This window comes from Cyprinodon tularosa, unplaced genomic scaffold (assembly GCF_016077235.1).
Source record: "Cyprinodon tularosa strain WSP-4 unplaced genomic scaffold, ASM1607723v1 ctg515, whole genome shotgun sequence".
Classification (NCBI taxonomy): domain Eukaryota; kingdom Metazoa; phylum Chordata; class Actinopteri; order Cyprinodontiformes; family Cyprinodontidae; genus Cyprinodon; species Cyprinodon tularosa.
The window spans coordinates 171,571-195,605 of NW_024039247.1; positions in this window are offsets into that span (position 1 = coordinate 171,571).

Genomic DNA, 24,035 nt, shown 5'->3' on the forward strand with positions numbered 1-24,035 from the left:
ATCATAGGCCATGATCTTGGCATCACTCTATAATTATAATTTATTTTTATTATCCAATGGAAGCAAACATATTGGCAAGAAATTTGGCAATTAAGTCAGCTCTCTTTCTTGTTGAAACATTTTTAAACATGGTTGAGAAATTATCCTCATTTCTGAATATCCTCAGCCCTTCAATTTAACTGTGCTTGGCTCAATTGTATGTTCAGTTCCCTGTCAACTGCTTCATCACTCATCAGTTCACTTTACAAGTTGTATTCCTGCTCAGTCCTTCTCTGCATCTTTCATTCTGTCATCAGGAACATGAGAGCGAATTCCTCCGGAGGAATGAAGAAGAATGGTAAAGGTTCATAGACATGTGTAAGGTTCTCTCTCCCTTGCTAAAAATGAATAAAGCCAAAATCTCACAGTCTGTAATGGCTCATTTGGAAAAGCAGGCTTGAGCTCATGTTCTTTCCTCCTGTTGCCAAATACAATAATTCTTTTTCATTTCACCATCCCACTTTCAAAATGATGGGATTTTTCACTTGCAGCTCTGGTCTCTTGAAGTATTTTATTGAATTTCCTGCTGGATTCAGCTCAAACGTCCATTTACATTTTGTTTAAGCCCAGATCCTTCTGCTATTTCACTTTTCTGTCACTATAAGAGCTTTGCAACATGGTCAAAGACTGAAACCTGTCCAACTTTTCCATAGTTCCCTTCCAAGGCACATCGGCAGTCATTATAGCTCCATCTGGATCTGTCGTTATTTTGGCTGATATTTGTAAGGAATTCACCTCCCCGCTCTGTCAAGGATAGCTGCGGGTGATATAATTCTTGTGTCATCGCTTATCTTCATCAGAGTGATTGACAAGAGGAACCCTGGCCAGCTTTGCTTCAGATAATGGCTGACAACTCATACCACAGTGTACTCTCTCCCACTCAGCTCCACTATTCTTGGCAGAGATGCTTTTTAAACCCAGAAAGCCTCTCTTTTCAGCCCCCCATCCCCATTACATGTGTTTGCAATTCCCCTCCAGGGGGTTATGATTCAACAACAGCATCATCTCAATTTATCTCAATGCGTGAGCCATTGCAACAGAAACCTAAAACGGGAGACAAGACGGGCCTCTCTGTACCCCCTCTCCTCTTAGGGTGAAGAGCCTGAGTGTGTTTGGCGGAATTGGACAAGCCTGCTCTCTGGGATGTGGGAGTTTAAGAAGAGAGTGCCACGCTGGCCTAATCACATTACGGGTGCCATATTATGTGTCAACCTGTCACTATCAATTTGAGCCACCCCACTGCAGCGTCGGGCCCCGGCTTTCTTCACATTACTGCTTTGATTGCCTCTTGATAGTGACTCGGCTAAATCCAGTTGAACTCAACAAGCAGGGAAACCTTGCTCCAATGCATGAAGAGCAGCGATCATATGTTTACGATTAGAAGTAGTCAGGGTGGGGGTGAAGGGTATATGTGTGTCTCGGGGGGATCCTTCCTACTGACCTCTTCACTTTGAATCACATGTCTAATCTCATTCTTGTCTCCTGTTTGAACTGATGTCATGTGTCTCATCATCTAATCTGTCACAGTGGTTGATGAGTGGACCATGCAGAAATGCTGGGGGGTGCAGGAAATTATGAGCAGTGTACATTGAAGAGATACAGACTGACAAGAGGGACAGAGGATGTAAGAAGGGTTAAGAGATGGGGAGGGGGGGTTTGCCGCATGAATGTAGTCAAAGCCAGTTGTCCACCAATTGAGTGGAATGGCTCAGAGGAATCGGCAGAAGTCAAGCCCTTTGTGTGCAGGCAGCTGAAACATTTGAGCGATTGAGTGAAAATCCGCCCTGTTTTTCTACTCCATAGACTCTGTTTGGACAGAGAGTCCAATTCAGCCTCCCCTGAGCAATCACTATATACCCTTTCTCTTTTTAAGCCTCCCTGCATTTATCTGCTCTGTCTCTCGCTCCATCTCTTAATCTGCCGCTGTCCAATAGATCATCGACATGCTAATAAAGCTCTGCAGCCAGTCAACTCTGAGGACTTCAAACAAAGCAGTGCAATCATACTGGGAAGTGGAAGGCATTGGAGAGATAGCTGGATGTCATAAGCCTCGTCTAGATGCTGTGACCTCAAGCTGTGTGTATGTCATTTCTATTGGTTTTTGGGTAAAGCTTTCTGTATTACAGTAACCATGTAATAAGATGGTAATAACATAGCAAGTTACACTATATCACTGGGTAACAAGAAAAACTTTATGGAGAATTCTGGTAAGTACTGTGCTTCAAAGTTTAGGTAGACAGGGTAAACTCAGACATCTTAGATTTTAAACTTTTATTACCAGGTAGCTCAGTCATTTCATCAACAGCAAAAAATTAATGTGGTATTATTTAGTAAAATGCAGTTTATTACTTGGAGTATAACAGAAAACCAAACCTAGAATACAGCAAGCCAAACTTCATAACTAAACTAACTTGAGTTCAGTTTTATAATGCTTTATTTACCTGGTCATGAATTACAATTTACTTTGTAATCTGGTGGTAGGTGGTGGTAAATAATAGAAATTTATATGTTGTAACCTAATGGTAATTACCCATCAAATATCTCCATTGTTACATAGTAACATACAATTGTGACTATCACTGCCAGTATCACTAAATTTTTGGGTAATTACTGAATAAAGTTTTTCTTGCTACAAAGTAAAATTGTGTGACTTGCTATATTATTACTATATTATTAAATGCTTATTGATGTACTGTAAAATAGACCATTACCATTTTTTGTTCTTAGTCGTTTTCTGCTATAAAAGCTAAAGCCTCTAAACTGTTCTTGTAAAATAGTTCCATGTAATGAAAATTGAGAAAAAAGAATAATTGTGTTTCTATCAAAATTCTTTTGAAGCATCACATTTGAAGAGCTTGGCGGAAACAGGAAAATATCAACTTACTTAATCACTAAAAAATCACTTCAATAGGTTTTATGCTCACCTGAGCTTTTTTGACTCTTTCAAAGAAAATCAAGTAAATTTGCAGTAGAGAGGAGATGGAAACACATTTATTGAATAAGTTCCTGCATAGCAAAGATTTACCTCACATGATTGATCAGCTGCTTTTGCTGATCAGCGTCCCATTAGAATCGCATTTGTCTGTCATCTCCAGATGGCGTGTAACATCACTACTTCTAACTGAGATGACGAAGTAAGTACAACTTGCCTGACTGCAACACATTCATCAAAGTCTTTGTCCTTTACTAATCTGTGGTCTGCGTTAGTTTGTTACCTCTATTTAGTGCTTATTAAAGCCAATCATTAGAAATTACGTCGTGCATCAACTGGTTAACTTGCTCCATTTACGGAAACACATCTAATTTCCATCTTTCTTTTTTCGACATTTTAAAAAGTCATCAGAAGACATTTGGATGGAAACACAGCTTCTCTCTGTAATTATGTCACTTTCAGGATAAATAGCTTGAGAAAAGTGCAACATGTGGAAAACATAGCTTAATATGTATAAATTGCTCAGAAATGTCTGGGAAAAATAAAGCTGGAGGACCTTTGCTCAACAGCAGTTACATGCTTTTTTCCTTGTGGCCTCTTCTGTCTCTTCTGTGACTGTGATTCCTGCTTGGCTTCCCTTTTTTGGATTGAGCAGTGACTCTACCTGTCTAATTAATGCACACATAAAAAGGGGTGAAGAGATAGCGATGCAGCTTTAGACTCCTTTTCATGCCCCAGAAGGCCCTTCCACTCATCCCATAACCAACATCTACACTCTCATACTGATTTATACCTATGTGTTATTTCTTTAGAGCTTTTTTTTTGTGTCTTGCCAATTGTTTTCTCTACTTAAGAGAGTTTTTCCCCTCCACTGTCGCTACAAGCATGCTTAGTGTGAGGGATTGTATTTGAGTCAATGAGTCAATGCAATCAACTGGTTTTTGACTGTATGATCTGGTTGAACTGTAAAGTGACTTGAGATGACATGTGTTGTGAATTTGGCGCTATATAAAAAAAACTGAATTGAATTACTTATTAGCAAGTCTTTGATACACTTAAATGTTCATTAGATTTTGTGTTTTTTCTGCATTCAAAGTTGGATTCCACTGTGCACCTCCAGAAATCCCTCTCCTACCTCAACCCTTTCCATCAATTCCTGGTACCACGAGCTATACTTAGACAACAATCTCTGTGTTAAATCCATTCCTTTTATTTATCCCCTGCCTTGTCAAAAGTTCCTCTATAGCTTTCCAGACATCAAAGGACGACAAAAGAGAAACCTTTCTAAGTTGTGCACATTCACTGATATTTTGTAAAAAAAAAAACGTATTTTTTAAAACAATAATGCGTTTATTCATAAATAATACAAATATTACATATATATATTATATATAACTCACATACATCCCATATATTGGTTCATTTTTTGCCTCTAAAATTGCTCTAAAGAAAGCACTGAATGTGAATAAAACCATCTTACAACAAAAAGTGGGCTTTAAGTTGCCAAGAGGTAAAAGGTGAGTTGGAGGGTCTGATTGATACTGCTAAGTCATTTCCTCTGCCTGTGATTGGTTGTTACTGACCGAGGAGCTCAATGTTTTTTTACACAATTTTCTGTCATTACTAGGAGGATAAAGTGACAGATTTACCTTATTTGTAAAAATTACATGTTTTATTAAGGTTTACTATTGCAAAAATTTTTAACAAAAAAGCAATACTCGGGCAATATACAAAATCTAGAAAAATCATCTCACTATGTGCTAACACTTCTCTTATGCTTCCACCAAAACATTGTGAGGTGTTAGCAGATATGTTTAAGAGAACCTATAATCTACATGTCCATTTGACTTGTAAGCAGTATGAGAGCTAAAAGAAAACCTGCAACATACGGTCATACCTTTGACATTAAATAATTATAAAATACACTCCTGACTTCAATTTACAGTTTACACAAACAACACTCTGCTATTAATGCTAAAAATAATGAGAGTGGCCGTGTACAGGAAACTCCTGCTGTGGAGTCCAAGTGTGAAATGAGCAGCAGAGGAGGATGTCCAGATAAGATTATTTGCACATTTTCCAGACATCCCTCACAAAAAATATAATTGTTTCCCACTGCATCAGCAAAGGTAAAACTGTTGGATGCAAAATATGCCTTTTAATATGAAATATAAGCAAGAAAAGAAACGATTTCTAGCAAAGAAAATGTTGAACACATGCAAAGAAATGGCCCTGGGAAATCAATTTAAAAAAAGAAAGTATCTAGACCAGCAACAAAATTAGAAGAAATTCTTCAGAAATCCCGTTTGGATTTGCCAAGAGATAACCTGAGCTTATAAATTTGTAAGGCATTAATCAACTTTTTTTTGGTGCTCTTTGACACAACAACAAAGGGGAAATAGTACTGAATTTAGGACCCAATTAACCAACTACATTTATAAAGATATTCATATGAATTACAGTAACTTTTTTAATGCTTTAAACACTCCATGTGATTGGTTCTACTATACTTCATTTACATACCAACTTCTAATACAGCTAATGGTCAACAAATTCAGTTGAATATAATGTGTATAGATTAAAGGTAAATCGCAGGGAGTGTAAATAAATCCTAAAAAAAGAGAGAGGAATATCTGTTGCAAAGGTATTATTTCTATTACTGCTCCTCCTTCTTTTCCAACAATCTTTTTGGTTCTTTCTTTGGTTCCTTTCCCAAAAAAATAAAAATATAATAATCATTTTAAAATATCCTTTAACAAACACATTTTATTTCCATTTTCCAACATTTTCTTTAAAAAAAACATTTATATTTTTCTTTCAAATAAATCCTCTTTTTTTAAGTCTGGTGCTAGTTCGCATTTCTTCTATATATTGTAGTCAAACAGGTAGTAGATGCTAACAGTCAGCTGGTTGCCTTACCTTTCAGAGAATGTAGTAATGACAAAAAAATTGTCATGTTTGGCTTTAGGTGCCGCGCCCACATGCAGAAACACACTCGGGAAAACAGGCACAGTCTCAGGGTCTTTATTAACACTTAGTCAAACAGATCACAGAGATTATGTCAACCAAAAACCACAAGAACTGGAGCGCTGCCAGGAAACCGGTCTCGTCTAAGGAGGATAGAGAAGAGGTTAGAACGCAGAGAATCTGGAGGAAGAAACCAACGGATCTGAGCTTACCACAGAGCGCGGACACCGGACCGGGAGAGAGCAGTGAGAACTCGGCGCTGCCTGATGGTGATGTGACAGGCGTGGCGTGACCAGAGAGCGGGGGAATGTGGAGTTGTTTGAGCAGCCTCCGGGAATCAGAACCAGCGGGAGGAACCAGAGAGAAACGGGAGGCCAGGGACCCACAGACTGGGTGACCAACCTCGATACTCCTGAGAGGACCTGGAAGGATCCGCCACGAGAGGAGGTGATGATTCACGAGAGAGAACCTGGGAGACACAAACGCAGGAGTATGAGCCAGAGAAAAGGTAGGTTAGGCGAAAGGCCGTGGCCGATCAGGCATACCGCAATGGTAACACTCTGGCGTCCTCCCGCTGTCTGTGCGCTGCTCAAATAGTGCAGGGCCGGCGCAATACAGGCATAACCTAGAGTTCATGCGCTGCTGTCTTTCCTCTGGGGTGAGCCGCACCCGGCCCAGCTGCATGGGTTCCGGGGGGGAAGGCGGCACTGCAGCGGGTCTGAGGGAGCTTCGATCAGGCTGAGGCAGTAGACTAAAGGTGGCTCTCTCTGCACGACCTCGGCTCCGAGTCCGAAGCCGGTTATCTAAACGAACCGCTAGGGTGATGTAATCATTTAAGGTGGAAGGTTCCTCTAGCCGAGCTAATTCGTCCTTAAGAGACTCGTCAAGAGCCTGGAAAAACACTGACTTGAGAGAGCGTTCCTCCCAACCTGCCGCAGCCGCCAAGGTCCGGAACTCTATGGCAAAATCGGCTACGCGTCTTCCCCGCTGCCGAAGAGCTAAGAGCCGCCGTGAGTCCTGAACCTCATTAGATTCGGCTGCAAAAACCATCTTAAATTCAGACAAAAACTCTTCAAATGTGCAGCCAAAACTCTGGCAGTCGGGGAAGCGGGACTCAGCCCATCTTAGTGCTCTTCCCGTTAACAGCCGTAAAATAAAAGAAATTTTCACATGATCCTGGGCGTACAAACGTGGGGAACAGTTAAAAACGAGTGAGCACTGGAAAAGGAATCCCCCACAATCTCCGCTGTCACCTGAGAACCTCTCCGGACTGGGCGAGGTGGGCTCGGGGGCGAAGAATGACGTCTCCGCTGACGCGGGGCCGGGGGCGGGGCCCGGGGACGCGGAAGCGGTTGCCTGGGGGCTCGCGCTTAGCACGCTAGTCAGCTGATTGATCTGAGCTGCAAAGCCCTGTAACTGACTCTGCAGCCCTAAAACGGTGGCTTCTAGACCCCGAATCTGGTCCTGTTGAGCAGTTAACGAGTGCGTTCGCTGGGTCTGTTTGGCCAGAGTGTTCTTCTGTCATGTTTGGCTTTAGGTGCCCACATGCAGAAACACACTCGGGATAACAGGCACAGTCTCAGGGTCTTTATTAACACTTAGTCAAACAGATCACAGAGATTATGTCAACCAAAAACCACAAGAACTGGAGCACTGCCAGGAAACCGGTCTCGTCTAAGGAGGATAGAGAAGAGGTTAGAACGCGGAGAATCTGGAGGAAGAAACCAACGGATCTGAGCTTACCACAGAGTGCGGACACCGGACCGGGAGGGAGCAGTGAGAACTCGGCGCTGCCTGATGGTGATGTGACAGGCGTGGCGTGACCAGAGAGCGGGGGAATGTGGAGTTGTTTGAGCAGCCTCCGGGAATCAGAACCAGCGGGAGGAACCAGGGAGAAACGGGAGGCCAGGGACCCACAGACTGGGTGACCAACTTCGATACTCCTGAGAGGACCTGGAAGGATCCGCCACGAGAGGAGGTGATGATTCACGAGAGAGAACCTGGGAGACACAAACACAGGAGTATGAGCCAGAGAAAAGGTAGGTTAGGCGAAAGGCCGTGGCCGATCAGGCATACCGCAATGGTAACACTCTGGCGTCCTCCCGCTGTCTGTGCGCTGCTCAAATAGTGCAGGGCCGGCGCAATACAGGCATAACCTAGAGTTCATGCGCTGCTGTCTTTCCTCTGGGGTGAGCCGCACCCGGCCCAGCTGCATGGGTTCCGGGGGGGAAGGCGGCACTGCAGCGGGTCTGAGGGAGCTTCGATCAGGCTGAGGCAGTAGACTAAAGGTGGCTCTCTCTGCACGACCTCGGCTCCGAGTCCGAAGCCGGTTATCTAAACGAACCGCTAGGGTGATGTAATCATTTAAGGTGGAAGGTTCCTCTAGCCGAGCTAATTCGTCCTTAAGAGACTCGTCAAGAGCCTGGAAAAACACTGACTTGAGAGAGCGTTCCTCCCAACCTGCCGCAGCCGCCAAGGTCCGGAACTCTATGGCAAAATCGGCTACGCGTCTTCCCCGCTGCCGAAGAGCTAAGAGCCGCCGTGAGTCCTGAACCTCATTAGATTCGGCTGCAAAAACCATCTTAAATTCAGACAAAAACTCTTCAAATGTGCAGCCAAAACTCTGGCAGTCGGGGAAGCGGGACTCAGCCCATCTTAGTGCTCTTCCCGTTAACAGCCGTAAAATAAAAGAAATTTTCACATGATCCTGGGCGTACAAACGTGGGGAACAGTTAAAAACGAGTGAGCACTGGAAAAGGAATCCCCCACAATCTCCGCTGTCACCTGAGAACCTCTCCGGACTGGGCGAGGTGGGCTCGGGGGCGAAGAATGACGTCTCCGCTGACGCGGGGCCGGGGGCGGGGCCCGGGGACGCGGAAGCGGTTGCCTGGGGGCTCGCGCTTAGCACGCTAGTCAGCTGATTGATCTGAGCTGCAAAGCCCTGTAACTGACTCTGCAGCCCTAAAACGGTGGCTTCTAGACCCCGAATCTGGTCCTGTTGAGCGGTTAACGAGTGCGTTCGCCGGGTCTGTTTGGCCAGAGTGTTCTTCTCTGATAATCTCAATAACTCTGAGTCGATCTGCTGGGCCTATTTATTCTGGGAGCTAGACTTCCCACCCACAACCTTTACATTTCCCCCTGCCGCCAGATTGGAATTTGAGCTGGAAACGGGTTTCCAGCACAAAACCGGCTTTCCACTGGAAATCGTGAGCGGATGATGTTTGCTTGTTTGTCCTCTAGTAAATAGGGCAGATGGTCATTGTTGTATAAATATTCTTGTCAGCTGATGGAGATGTTTTCATTGTACATATCAGTTGGGTGGACTGGAGCCCAATTCCCACCCAAAACAGCTCAATTTTGAAAAACAACAGACAGAAGGTATAGCCTCAGAAAGTTTTTTTTTATTTCAGATAAAGAAAAACAGTCTACATATGGATAAAGCACTAAATATAATGTGGAAAAATGTAAAATGCAATTTTCCCATCTAGCAGTTTCCACATTCCCATGGTGAGCCTTTCCTACATTTGCCACAGGTAAATTTGCCGCAGTGGACACAACGTTCAGTACTTCTGTTGTTATTGTGGAGTATGCGCACCTGGCATTGAGTCTTTTTCTGCTGGGAAACTCTCATCTCACAACGTAGCTGTTTTTGCTCTTCCTCTGGTGTCTTTTCCTGCAGGAGCCTGTTTTTGAGTTCCTCTGAAAGCTCCAGCATGAACAGTCGACGACTTTCTTTGGATCCTGTACACGCTGTGTACAAAACATGTGATTTTGTGGCGGCCATGTCAAGCAGGTTATAAAACACAGCCATAGGCCACCTCCATGTTCCTGCATGCACAGAGTAGTTGCGCAGTTTCTGGTCCATAATATCAACACCACATTTGAGATGGTTGTAATCAACCACAGTGTTTGGTTTTTGTTTTTGAATGTCCACAATTTCCACTCTGTGATGAATGGTACTCAGAAGACAGACAGATTTCTTTTTTTTGTCGCATACACCGTCAGCAAGGCACTTCCAGATTTGAAGACCTGCGTGGAGTGCAACTGGCGCCCCGAGGTTTCCTTTGCAGTTGCTGGTAGCTCCCGACGAATTTTGTTGATGGTGCCGAGCAGAGTTGTATTTTGCTGAAGGAGCCTGTTAGCCAAAGACAGAGAGGTGAAGAAATTGTCCATAGCTACAGTCCTTCCCTTGTCCAAAAATGGTTCCATCAATTTCAGAACAACGTTCTCTGACAACCTCTCTCCTTTTGGACGAGTGGGATCCTTTCCCAAGTAAGAGATGGCATTACACATGTATTTTGTGTCCAGATCTGCTGCAATCCAAAACTTGATTCCAAACTTGTCAGGCTTGGATCCAATGTACTGCAAAAAGGGGCACCGAACCTTGGACGGAAACAGCTGCTCATCCACAGTAACATGCTGTCCTGGACTGCAGGACGACACACAGTTCTGAACAAACCGCATCCAGATGTCAGAAATTGCTGCAAATTTGTCATTGTGTATGCGTTCCTTGCGGGTGTCCTTGTTGTCAAAACGAAGGTACCGTCTTATTTCAAAAAAACGGTTACGAGGCATTATGGGTTTGATATCTGCGTTTCCGAATTTATTGGCCCACATGTGTCGCATGGGACCAATGTAACCCATGGCAGCCCTTCGAAAAAGGATTGCGAGGAAAGCCATCAGCTCGTAGACACTCATCTGCCAGCTGGGGTTTGTTCTGCGGGCCTCGTGGACTGTGCAGTCTCTGATGGTCAGCAACATGTTCATATCCAACAAACACAGGAAGCTGCGAAGGCGGCTTGTGATTTTGCGTTTCGCAGAATCTGTTGGCCCTCCTGATCCATTGAAGGCAGTCTGTGGGGTTTCAGGAACAGAAAAGTCTTCAACTTTCCAGTGGGACCAAACAGTGCCATCTTTCACCTTCTCTGTGGATCCAGGCATTGTGCCAACATCAGAAGTTTTTTGTTTTTTGCAAGGAGGAGAGTTGCCGCGCACTGTGTCTTCCTCTTCATCTGATGTAGCCTCAGTGTTTGAACTGTCCCGCTCAATCATATAATTAACCACTCGGCCCCTGGTGCATCTTTGGAGGGGAGGATTTGCTGGTGCAAAAGCAGTCGCATTCTCATATGAATCATCCTCTTCACTTGAAGAATCGGTTGCGCCGTTTTCATTCTGAAATGCTAAGTCTCCAACAGATCCACCATCAGATTCGTAGTCTGGCATGCTCTGAAGCATGGCTAAAGCCTCTTGAGCGTTCATCCTTCTTGGTCACCTTGGTTGTGCCATGGTGAATTCCGGGTGAATTCTGAGTCTGTGTGCTGTGCCTGCTCTATTTATCCCCACAGAAATTCTGTAAATTACTCAACTCCTTGAAAGAGCTAATTTACAACACAAAGGGAGGCAACTTTAACAAAGAAACCCCAGCACACCAGCTGAAGTCACCAAACCACATTCCTACATTTGCATTTGATTTAAAAATGGAGCACCAGAGGAGAGCCGTTAACACCTTTGGGGGGATATTTGATACAAACTAGGTGCAGACTAAAGTCTGCACTTTGTCATGTTTGGCTTTAGGTGCCGCGCCCACATGCAGAAACACACTCGGGAAAACAGGCACAGTCTCAGGGTCTTTATTAACACTTAGTCAAACAGATCACAGAGATTATGTCAACCAAAAACCACAAGAACTGGAGCACTGCCAGGAAACCGGTCTCGTCTAAGGAGGATAGAGAAGAGGTTAGAACGCGGAGAATCTGGAGGAAGAAACCAACGGATCTGAGCTTACCACAGAGCGCGGACACCGGACCGGGAGGGAGCAGTGAGAACTCGGCGCTGCCTGATGGTGATGTGACAGGCGTGGCGTGACCAGAGAGCGGGGGAATGTGGAGTTGTCCGAGCAGCCTCTGGGAATCAGAACCAGCGGGAGGAACCAGGGAGAAACGGGAGGCCAGGGACCCACAGACTGGGTGACCAACCTCGATACTCCTGAGAGGACCTGGAAGGATCCGCCACGAGAGGAGGTGATGATTCACGAGAGAGAACCTGGGAGACACAAACGCAGGAGTATGAGCCAGAGAAAAGGTAGGTTAGGCGAAAGGCCCGCTGTCTGCGCGCTGCTCAAATAGTGCAGGGCCGGTGATGCTGAACCACTTGCAGGTGTGCGTGCCCCGCCCTCCAGTCAACGACAGACACCTGTGAAGGTAAACAGAAGAGGCCGAGGCCTGACAAAAATAACAATTATATTAAAGCTGTTAGTTTTATTTGATCAAACAATAGCCATAAACCAATGGTGAACTTAAGACAATTAATGCTGATTAGCCCTTCTTTATTAACTAAAGAACTTAACCTACACAAATATGATTTTGGCTTTATTAAATTCAATTAATTTAATGAACAGAGGGTACCACTCACTTTCAACCAATAGACTTCATAATGTATATGAAATATAAAGTAACAATTATGTCCTTCATGTCCGTGGCCTGCTTTTTAAAGTGTATCCTTTTTCAATATTTTATTAGATCTTGGTTTTGTGAAGTCCATAATTAGTTGTAAGGGATGGGCCTCACACTAAAGAATTTAAATAGGATTCAAAACATGTTCCTTTAGACTTAGCTGCATGACTGGCAACCCCGCAGCCACAGGTTTATGACATAAATTAACTTGTTATAATATAATGATGATTAAAACCGACTTAAGCATTTGGTTTGGCTAACAATCTCCATTTGGCTACTTTCCCACTGGCAAAAAAACTGGGTCTGACCTGGCAAGCTGCATGGTCTCTGTCCTCCCCCCACTGCTGCGTATCTGGTGATGTCATCACGCTGAGTTAGCATTGATGATGATGTCACCAGTACAACAGAAATCGGGGAAGTAAACAATGGAAACCATCATGGAAGAAAGCCAGGGCATAATAAGTGTTCTTAATTGTTTTGTTCCGTTGTCCGTCGGAATTTCACTCACCTGTTCTGCGCGATGTTTATCGAATGTAAGCATAGTTGTTTTGGCATGTTAGATCTGGCTGTCTGTGATGTTTATATGTTGATCCGGGTTTGATGTTCCTGATGTATGCTGATCGGAGCCGGGCCGGTGTCAGGTTCTTACCAGAGCTTGTTTTGCAGAAAAAACTGCTAAAAGCTGTTTACATGAGTGCATAGTAGTTTTAATGCTTAATCCAAAACTGCATCTAGCTTTAATGCACATTTTATTTATATTTGAGCTGAAGGTTTATCTTGTAAGAATTCAGTTTCAGCTATGCACAGTAATTATCAAATAGGATAGGATTTTTGAAAAGGTAAACTTGCATAACAGAAACCCATAAATGGCAAATCTTATTGAAATATGATGGCATTGATGTTTCTGAAATGTCCTTGCCTTGCCAACAGTAAAACAGAACTCCATCAACCGCTTTTTCATTAGACTATTGCAGCAACACAGAAAAACCACAAAAAAGATAGAAAGGCTTCTGCAAGCTCCCGTAGTTACGCAGATGCCAAACAATGACGTACAAGTCTTCAGATCACATATGTCTTAAAACTCATACCTATAAGAGACTTTTTTCCTTTCATTGATCCATTTCCTCTTTTAGGTTTATTGGATACTCTATTTCATTTCTCACTGCAATCAAATTGCATAGAGACCAATGTTTCCGAAAAAACTAGAGTACTTGTTTGGTTAGTTCCAACATGTGATGAGCTCTCAAACCAATCTGAATGAATGAAAAATGCAAGGAAATGAAGTCTCGTTCATTCAAAGCAGACAAAAGAGCTCTTGTTCTTAAAAGAAAAACCTTGCACTGGCGTTATCGTACATGCGAAGGTTCATATTACTTTTTTGGAGGTTAGACAGCTTTTTTAGATCTGTGCTGAGACCATTAGGATCATAGTGGTAGCAGGGGTTTTCCTTATCCTAAACAACAAGTTTTAAATAGATAAATGCAATATGTAAAATAACTTCCATGTGTGAATAGATTTTTATTGACTTCTAAAATCATATTTAGATCAGCTATACCAAGATCGTCTGTATGTATTCACAGTTAACGCAGATATGCCCCCCGCCCCTCCGCAGACACTCTTGTGCACCTCTCCAAAATTGTAGGTGACCGCAGACAGTGCCGGAGACAGGAGGCCTCTGGTTGGTCAAATCTACATCCGCTCTACACTATGCATATTTCCTGTTTGGTACCTTACTGCATTATTTTGTTTGTATGACCGCCATTGTGGAAAAAGACTCATGAAGAAGGAACAGCGAGAAGAGCAAGGTGCGCGAGAACTCTTTAACCCTTTTCCACTCTTTTTTGCCCTCATGTCCCTCCATTGTCACAAAAAATTCCCCCTTGCTGTTTTCCACTTCCTCACCATCTCGTCCGTGTCTAGACCCACAGCTAGTTCATGATTGTCCCTCTTGCTTTGTGGCGTGGAATAACATAGCGCAGACTACGTTTCAAAATTGGGCATTAATCAAAAATATCTGCGTCATACCTGCGACAAGCTCATTGCGACACACAGCAAGTATAACCATCCCTTAGGGCTCTTAACGACTCTAGAGTGTTGGGATCTGGAGATTCTCCACCTTCTCCAGCAGAGTGCGCTGTGGATCCTCCTGGGCTGGAGCCCTCCAGCACAGCTGACGCTCATCAGCTCATCAGGAGACCGGCCTTTGTAAGCAGCTGCCAGACCTTCCTTCGACACTGCAGTGTTAGCCAAGTTTGGTTAGCGAACCTGAGCCTCTGAAATTACTAATCGTTATCTTCTTAGAGAAACCTAATTCAAATTGCCTCTGTCTTCTCGCTCCTAGGAAACCAGTCTCTCTCGAGAGAAGCTCTGGATGAGCTTAACCTGAAACTGCCTGACTGCCCTAGAGAGCCAAACCTGAAGACCTCACTCTGGAATCCACCAACTGCTCTTAGGAAAGAGCTAATCACTTCAACCAAGGTCTGTTCACTGGAAGTCAGAAGTTAGACGCTGCTGCTGCCTAAGCACTCTGCTGAACCAACAGTCTCTGGACCCAACCGGTTCCCTCTCTCAGAAAAACCTGGACCTCTTCAAGGTATCCACTGAAATATCTGAAAACCCATTTAACTCATCAGCATATCAAGCTAACCAACTATCCGTCGCTGCAGACGCCAGAGAACCCTGCCCGGACCAGAACCTGAATCTTGTGTTGTCTTGTGTGAAACTTTAATAAACTGTGTTAAACCTTTTACCAAGTCTCCAGTGGTGTTCTGCATGTGGGTTTATCTCTAAACCGATCATGACATAGAGGGCTTTGTGGTTCTAAATAAGGCCTTTCAACAAAACATTTCCACATTATCTCTATTTATTCCTGTTTTCATTCATGTTTTCATCAACCCAGGTTCACCTTTATCAATTACTTTCCGATGTGTTCCTTCAGAGCCTTTACCAGTTTCTTTAGAGCTGCTCCATTGTCAGTGATCATGCTTATTCACGATAATTGTCCCAAAAGTCAATACTTTTTTCTCATCCAGGTTTCATAAGCTAACATTTATTTCCATTACCTCAGTATTATCCTGCCTGCCTCTTGTCCACACTTCATAAAACATTAGTGCCCGCCCTGACTAAATTAAAGAAAATGCTCATAAAACCTGAGTATCAGATAACTGTGTGATAATACCGTACACTCAGCTTATGAATAGGTGCAGGGGAAATATTAGATAAAATATCCCTGGTTTTGGTTAGAATAAAATAAAAAAAACTCTTATATGACTTATGAAAGTATTCTTTTATGGATTACTGGGTCCTGTCCTCCCACAAACCACTGACTGGGCGTACATACAATATTTTGGAAGTCAAACTGAGAAGCAAATAAAAAAAGCTTTTTTATCATTATTATTTTGAACACTAAGAGTCTCATTTATAACGTTCACCTTTTCTTCCATGGCACTAGCCAGATTTTTTTACTTTTAGATTTGTAACTTTAAACACAAAATGCAGGCCAAAAGACCAAAAATCCTGGACTCCAAATAAACAAATTTAGAAAAACAACTACAGATGAACTGCTTCCTCGGTTATTGCAGTGACATTTCATATCTGTCTCACTTAAAAGGAGCATGTTGATGAGCTTCAGTTGACACTGTTATTGTTTTACATTCATACAAATTTACAGCACACACACAAGACATTATTTCCTCATCAAGGATCTTTACGAAGACTGTTGTAGACATAGAAACCCAAATCATGTAGTCGAATGCATGATGTCTGCTTGGCTCATCTGAATAATGCAAAGGACACCCTGATAACTGTCAGCCACCAAAGAGTAGAGGAGGCAGTGCCAGCACACAAAAACAAGAAAAGAAAAGGAATATGAAAGAAATGTAGAAAGTGGGAAAGACATCAAAGGCCAAGTATTTCCAACACAACAGGGCAAGCAGGGCTTTGGATCTAACAAGCTTCTCTGTAAACAGCCTCCTCAGATCCTGCCAGCAGGAGGTTCCCCTTCAGCATGCTGCTTTGTCTATCAAAGTGCTCCTGCAACATTGAGGGCCACTGGAGCAGTCCTTCATCACCACCCCCTGCCCTCCCCTATCGTAAGCAGGGCTGCTTCTTCCCCCACAATAGTGAATCACAAAATAAAAGTGATAATCTCCTGTAACCCCCACCGGCACTCCCACCCCATCCCTCTCTTCCAGCCTCCAGCTCCTTATTCTCTGTGTTCTCCTTCATGAGTTTCAAAGGTCTTTCTCTTGAAATTTCCTCTTTTACTTTAAATTTTCTCTAGCATCTCTTCGATCTTCCCCTGCTACCCTTCATAAACTGCATTTTTTCCTGGGGAATGAAAAAAAAACATGGTTAACTTGAGGCATATGTCTGCTAAATTTTGTAGAGATGCACAGAGAGAAATTGTGAAGCTTTTAGCTGCTCATACCAATATTTGGCTGATTTCAGTTTTGGTTTAGATCACAGATTACATAAAATGAGTGATATATCGTAATATATATTCTAGATCTAGAAATTAGAAATTATTAATGTTTTCAGATTAACATTTTAGAGAAATAAAACAGTGATGAATTATCATGAGATCATAAATGATAACTGTGTCATATTTACTGTGTCATATTTATTGCCCGTCTCCACAACTCCTAACACTAGAGTACTAAGATCAGGTTGCCTTCAATAACAGATTTGTAATCAGATGATTTTTCCATCATTAGCTTTGTATGGGTTTTTAGCTTGAGGCTCACTAAGGTCATTATAAAGGTATTTTTGCTGCTTCCATTGCTTTTTTCCAATAGTTATCTTTTTTTTGGGGGGGGGGGGGTGATTTTCAACTAATCGAATTGATTGACAATGAAATGTTAAGTTTATCTTTTAAGAGACATCATTGTTAGCATTGTAGGTAACAATGTTAAGCCTTAAACCATATTTACACCCCCTCATATCATGGAAAGCAATTCTCCTGTTACAGCAGGGGTGTATATGCCTGAGCACACCCATTAATTAAGCAGGTCTAAATACAGCAATGGCTGTTAAGTTGGCTGCTGACAATACAGTCAAGAAAGTTCAGGATCTACGCACATTTATTTCATTTTGTCAAAAATCAAAATGATTTTGATTAAATATCAATTTTATCTAAATTTATGAAAACTTTGCATGCTCTGCTGATAAACAGAAGGTAAACTTTCTTTGCAAAATTAAGTAAGTTAATAAATTGTTTTCTTTCCATTAATTTCCTCTAATGCTATACTTCAACATGCACAAAGAAATGTTGATGTAAACAACTTTATATCATGCTTTGATGTATTTCATTATATAGTGAGAAATATGTTATTATGGGCTATACAATAGGGTTTTACTACAGCACGCATACAACAAGAATGATTGTAGCAATTTTAATACAACTTATTTCTTATATTTTTATAGTATATTGTGTGAATGGTTGACTGGTTAAATGTAGTCTCTTCATAGGGATAAAGAGCAAAATTTTGCTGTTTCAGAGTTAGGCTTCCTGTCATCTGCTTAAGCTTTTCTTACTGGTGTGATAACCTGAATGAAAAGCTGATATGGTTAAACAGAAAGTTTAACTTTATAGAAACTTTTTGGTTTCGGCCACTTACTCTGATATGAACAATTTCCTAACACAAAAGAACATATTTTCTTTTGATCAGTCACCCCCTTCATTCTGAAGAGCCATAACATCGCTATGAACCTGCAGTACTTAGGTGTGGTACATCAGTTTTTATATTACATTTTTATGAAGTTTTTTAGTTAATTTTCCAGTCAGTGAGTGGCAAGAACAAATCAAATCTACACTAGTAAGCAAACCACTGAGACCAAGAGAAACTCAAGCTGCTCTCCATGACAGAAAAACTTATACTCAGGTCCTAAATGGAAAGCAATTGTGAGACTCACTCCTGTCTTTTCTCTGCTCTTTTCAATAGGCTTTAGGATCTAGCTCTGTGAGCTCTTCCCTACTCTCATCCTCTACTGATCAAAGCCTGTTCGCACAGATATATTTCCCTTCACAGACAATGCCTCTTCTCAAGGTGCTGTCAGGTTCCCTTCTTTGCTTTAATTTCATCTCTTAAACTTTTTTTTAATCCCCGTACCCCTTGCCTCCCTTCCCGCTCCTTCTTTTGTGAGGGCTGTCAGCCGTGACAGTTTGTTGCCGGGGGGACTTGTGAGAGGAGAAGGTAGGTGCACTCTTACAAAGAGCCGCCGCCTGGCTGCACCTCACTCACGCTGTCACTCAAAGCAGTCTAAATTGTGCTCACACACCCATTCACACACTGACTTTCACGTTTTGGCAACAACACAACGCCACTTACACTCAGACCAGCAGTGAAACATGACAATACCTTGACCTTGTGTTTGTTGTGTCCCACAAGGTACCAGCAAAGGAGGAAGGATGAGGGGTAGGGAAAGTAGAGCGAAGAGTTAAGAGGCTAGTAGCACTGCCTGGGTGTCTCAGATCACAGGCCTGAAGGAAACTCAGAGAGACAGAGCCATGATGGAGCGCTGGCAGAGCCTGCGCTCACAGGGTGCTGATGACAGACAGAGGCTGACAAACGTTGACATCTTTGTGTCGCCTCAGGGAGACAAGTACTGCTGAATGAAACCGGAGGAGTCCAGACATAACTATCAGCCAGGCCTTGCTGGTTTAATCCCTTAAAGTTTGCAGAAAGATGGCTTGATGACAGAAGGGCAAGGAGAAAAGGAAAAAAACACAAATATCATTTAATTTCCAGCAGAAATGAAGATGCCAGGGTAAAAGAAGAGGCTAAGTTACGCTTGCTTCAAGCCCCAAACCTTCCTATTTGTCATCTCTTCCTTTGTCTGTCTCCTATTCTGACAGGGTTGAGGTAGATCCTAGCAGGTGAATATCTTTATCTAATCTCTTTAAAAGGAAGAAACCCGAGGAACAGTTATGATGTTCTCTAAAGGGTTATTTAGATCAGAATTAAATCAATTTGATCTTTGGAGTGGATGCTTACAGTCAACATTTGAATTCGTTTTTAAACTAATATATCTACCTCTGTCCTCTCAAACAGCCGGTCAGCCGAAGGCAGAACGCTGCTACCACTGTTGAATGCCTTCAGATGATGTGTTGTATTTTGGTGTTATATAAATAAGCTGAACTGATAAAACAAATACATTTGAGGCCTGTATTATTACAAGTTCAGGTTCAGTTACATTTTCTTTGATATTCAAAGGGAAATTGATTTGCAGCAGAAGTCTTAAGCATTCAAGGGTCCATATAAACTGAAGATTGCGGATGGCTCACAGGACATATCCAAATGTGCAGCTACGTTAGTCAGCCAGTAGAAACATTTTACTACAAACAGCCTGTTCATTTAATTTTACCTCCACAATGTAGCTCCTAGACCTGCCTCAGGATCTAGCAAATTTAGGGGAAGAAGTTGTCAGAAGGCCCTGATCAGAAAGTTGTGTTGCATTGTGTTGCAACCCTCGAACAAGGTGGTGGAAACCAGGGGTGAAGGAAGCTGTCAAACTGAAGGAGTGCTGACTGGCTTTATTGGCCTGCAGCTGATGTGTTCTGGCAGTCAATTTGACAGTTGACTCAGGAGGGGGAAGCAGTGTAGTACCAACGCTATTTAAAGCGGGGATGATGTGATGCTGACCTTGACTTGGGACGTTTTGTGACAGTGGGCGGAGTACTTTAAAGACCTCCTTAATCCTACCAACATGTCTTCCATTGAGGAAGCAGAAGCCTTGGGCTCTCCCATATCTGTTGCTGAGGTCACCGAGGTGGTTAAAAAGGTCCTCGCTGGCAAGGCCCCAGGGTGGATGAGATTTACCCTGAGTACCTTAAGGCTCTATATGTTTTGGGGCAGTGTTGGTTAACGCCACATTGTGTGGACATCGAGGGCAGTTCCCCAGGATTGGCAGACTGGGGTGGTGGTCCCACTATTTAAAAAGGGGGACCAGAGGGTGTATTCCAACTACAGAGGAATCACTCTCTTAAGCCTCCCTGGTAAGGTCTATTCTGGGGTTCAGGAAAGGAGGGTCCATTGGATACTCGATTCTCTGATTTAAGAGGAGCAGTGTGGTTTTCGTCTTGGCAGTGAAACACTGGATCAGCTCTACAACCTCAGGAGGATCCTGGAGGGTGAATGGGAGTTTGCCCAACCAGTTTATATGTGCCTTTTCTGGATCTGTAGAAGGAATTCCGCCGTGTCCCTTGGGGATTCCTGTGGGGGGTACTCCAGGACTATGGAGTACTGGGCCCTTTAATAAGGGAAGTTAGGTTTCTGTATGACCGGTTTTAGAGTCTAGCCCACATTGCCGACAGTAATGGGCCTAGTTTCTGGTGAGATTTGGACTCCGCCAAAGTTGTCCTTTGTCAACGATTTTGTTCATAATTTTTATGGACAGAATTTCTAGGTGCAGGCAAGGTGTTGAGGGGATCCATTATGCTTGTTGGGAGCTGGAGAAGTTCCATCTCTCTCCAGCAGAGTCCGCCATGGATCCTCCTGAGCTGAGCCTTCGACACACCTGAGGCGCATCTCATCATCAGAGGATCCACAGTATATAAGCTGTCTTCAGACCTTGCCTCGATGCCGCAGTGTTAAATCCAGTTGGTTAGCACCTAAGCCTAGTATCTTCTGAGAACCTTGTTGCCATTGAATCCAGATTGGATTCTAACCCTTTGTCTCTGCTTTCAGGAAACCTGTTTTTCTCCTGTGAAGCTCTGGAAGAGCTTAACCTGCCGAGCCTGCCCTCTGAGCCAAACCTGAAGACTCTTCTCTGGATTCTCATGCAGCTCTGGACTAAGAGCTGGAAACTCAGAACCAAGGTCTGCCTTCACGCTAGAAGTAAGATGCTGAAGCAGTATTCGGACTCTGCTGAACAAAACAATCTCTGGACCCAACAGTTCCTCCCTCAAGGCTTTACCAGGACTCCTCAAGGTACAAACCTGAAAACCTTAAACTCAAACTCAACTGATCCAACGCTAACTGAACTGTCTCCCACACAGACTCCAGTGAACCAGCCCCCAGGCCTGAACCAGTGCCAGTGTTATTTCTATGTGCTTTGTGAAACAATAAACCTGTTAAACTTTTATTCTGTCTCCGTGGTGTTCTGCATCTTGGGCCTCTCAGTAACCCATCAAGACAATGCTGGCCTTAGGATCGCGTCTCTACTATTCATGGATGAAGTGGTTTTATTTGTTTCATCAAGGCATGATGTGCAGCACTCACTGGAGCAGTAGGAGCTGATTGTGAAGAGGCCGGGAGGAGGATAATTTCCTCCAAATCCAAGACCATGGTCTTGAGCTGGGAAAGGGTAGAGTGACTTCTCCGGGTTGGGGGTGATGTACCGCCCCTAGTGGAGTAGTTTAAGTATCTTGGAGTCTTGTTCACCAATGAGGCGAAGACGGAGTGGGAGATCAACAGGTAAATTTCTGGGGGGTCTGCTGTGAAGTGTGCGCTTTACCGGTCCATTCTGGTGAAGAGAGAGCAGCGGCAAAAGGCAAGGCCCTCGATTTACTGGTCGATATATGTTCCTACCCTCATCTATGGTCATGAGCTTTGGGTCATGACTGAAAGAACTAGATCCTGCATAAAAGTGGCCGAAATGAGTTTCCTCCATATTGTGTCTGGGCTCTCTCTTAGAGATAGGGTGAAGAGCTCATTTATACGGGGAGGACTCAGAGTAGAGCAGCTTCTCTTCCACATCAAGTGTAACCAGCTGAGGTGCCTTGGTCATCTTGTTAGGATGCCTCCTGGATGGCTCCCTGGTGGAGGAGACCGAGAAAGAGACCCAGGACACGCTGGTGGGCTATGTTTCTTGGCTGGCCTGGAAACGCCTTGGGATTCCCGCCAGGAGGAGCTGGCCGAAGTGGCTGGAGAGAGGGATGTCTGGGCCTCCGCCCTCAAGCTGCTACCCCCGTGACCTGACCCCTGATAAGTGGAAGAAGAAAGATGGAGTGGTAGATGGATGGAAGCTTAAAGCAAAATTTATCTATTATAGGATCAATGTTTATTTCGTGTTTATTATAGAATATATTTCTATATTTCATATGTTCCGTGTTTTTAAAGACCAGCAACTGTTTTTCAAATGCGTTGTTTTCCAAGTCAGAGATGAATGTGGCAAAACTGTTTGTTCTACAAAGTCACAACTTTAAATATAATCCTTTACTGCTCCTTCTGTGGCAAACAGCACATTTATTTGACTGACAACCCCAATCATTTCACTACGTTTGCTTAGCAAGTTTAATATGTGAGTGACACTCTGCTCATTTGACTGGGGGGAGGGTGTCTGGCAGTGGAAGAATAGGGGAAGAAATTAGGAAGCAACATCTTTCAAGCATGACAATCCCCGCTCTCCTCTGCCATCTTAAGCCTCCTACCCCTTCCCACATGCACTCCATTTCATTTCCTCCATCCGTGTCATTCCTTTTCTTTTACAAAATCTGTTATGATAGCAAACCACCATGGCCTCCCAGATGACGTCTAATCCCTCAGTTTTATCGCTAAACCCTCTTCTTATTTTGTCTTGCAGCATGTAAAGCACAGCCAGCCACCGTGTTTGCTGATACAATCTGCCAGCCGATACAAGCTGCAGCAGATTACACTGAAGGAAACTCCAAACACTGCTATAGATTTTTTTATGATAACCGTTCTGATTTTTTTATTTCAAAAGACAAGGAACATCAGTGTTTACAGCACCTTGCAAAGTAATGTATTACAGTCATATGCTTCCATATATTTTGAGAGGATTTTTTGTGAGGATACTGTAAACCATCATAAAGAGTACAATAGCTGGGGAGTATAAAAAAAATGATACATGCTTTTAAACTCTCCGAACCCACCGGATTGCCGGTGACCCGTTTCAAAGCGTTTACAACTAACAACTCAGAATGCATGAAACTTACTCCGGTAACATGTTTACCAATATAGACATGTTAAACATCGTTGTAAAGCGTAGATTCTCCAGAACTCAACCCCCAAGTTCATTTTATGAACATAGTGAGTACTAAAGCACAACTAAAACAGATATAGCAGCATCTCAAAATGTAAACATGACAAAGCCACCACAACAGAATACATTTGACAGGCATCCAGAAAAATTTTCATAAATCCAATCTTCAATTTTGTATACTCCATTCGTCCATAAGATTAAAAGTTATCCAGCATATTCGTAATAAAAACATTAGATGATGGGAAAATCGCCACATAACGTCCAGTTGCTGACATCAGAAAAGTTAGCTGGTCATAGCTAATGGTTAGCATCTTGCTAATATTTACTTCTTAATACTTATTTCCTCAGTTTTTTGCCCATGATGTTTGGTATGTTTCCTTACATCATCTTCCTACCTACAAGACAAAAGATTCTGCATCTTTGTAGGACTCGATTTGAGTCAGGGACAGTCGCTGAAGTCTCACAAGCACTCTTTGCCTGTCAGCCAATGACTCACCGAGTACAGCGATATTACACATCGTAGAGTCCTGCTGTTATTGGTTAAGACCACATGGGTTGTTTGGCTTTGTAGCCAATGAAATAAGGTCAAAAACAAGGGTAGACATGGTTGGGTCGTGTAAAGCAGAGCCGTATTACCGACTTGCGCATGGGTGAAACACACAGCTGAGACTGGATCAATGCACGCAGCTTGAAGCTGAATA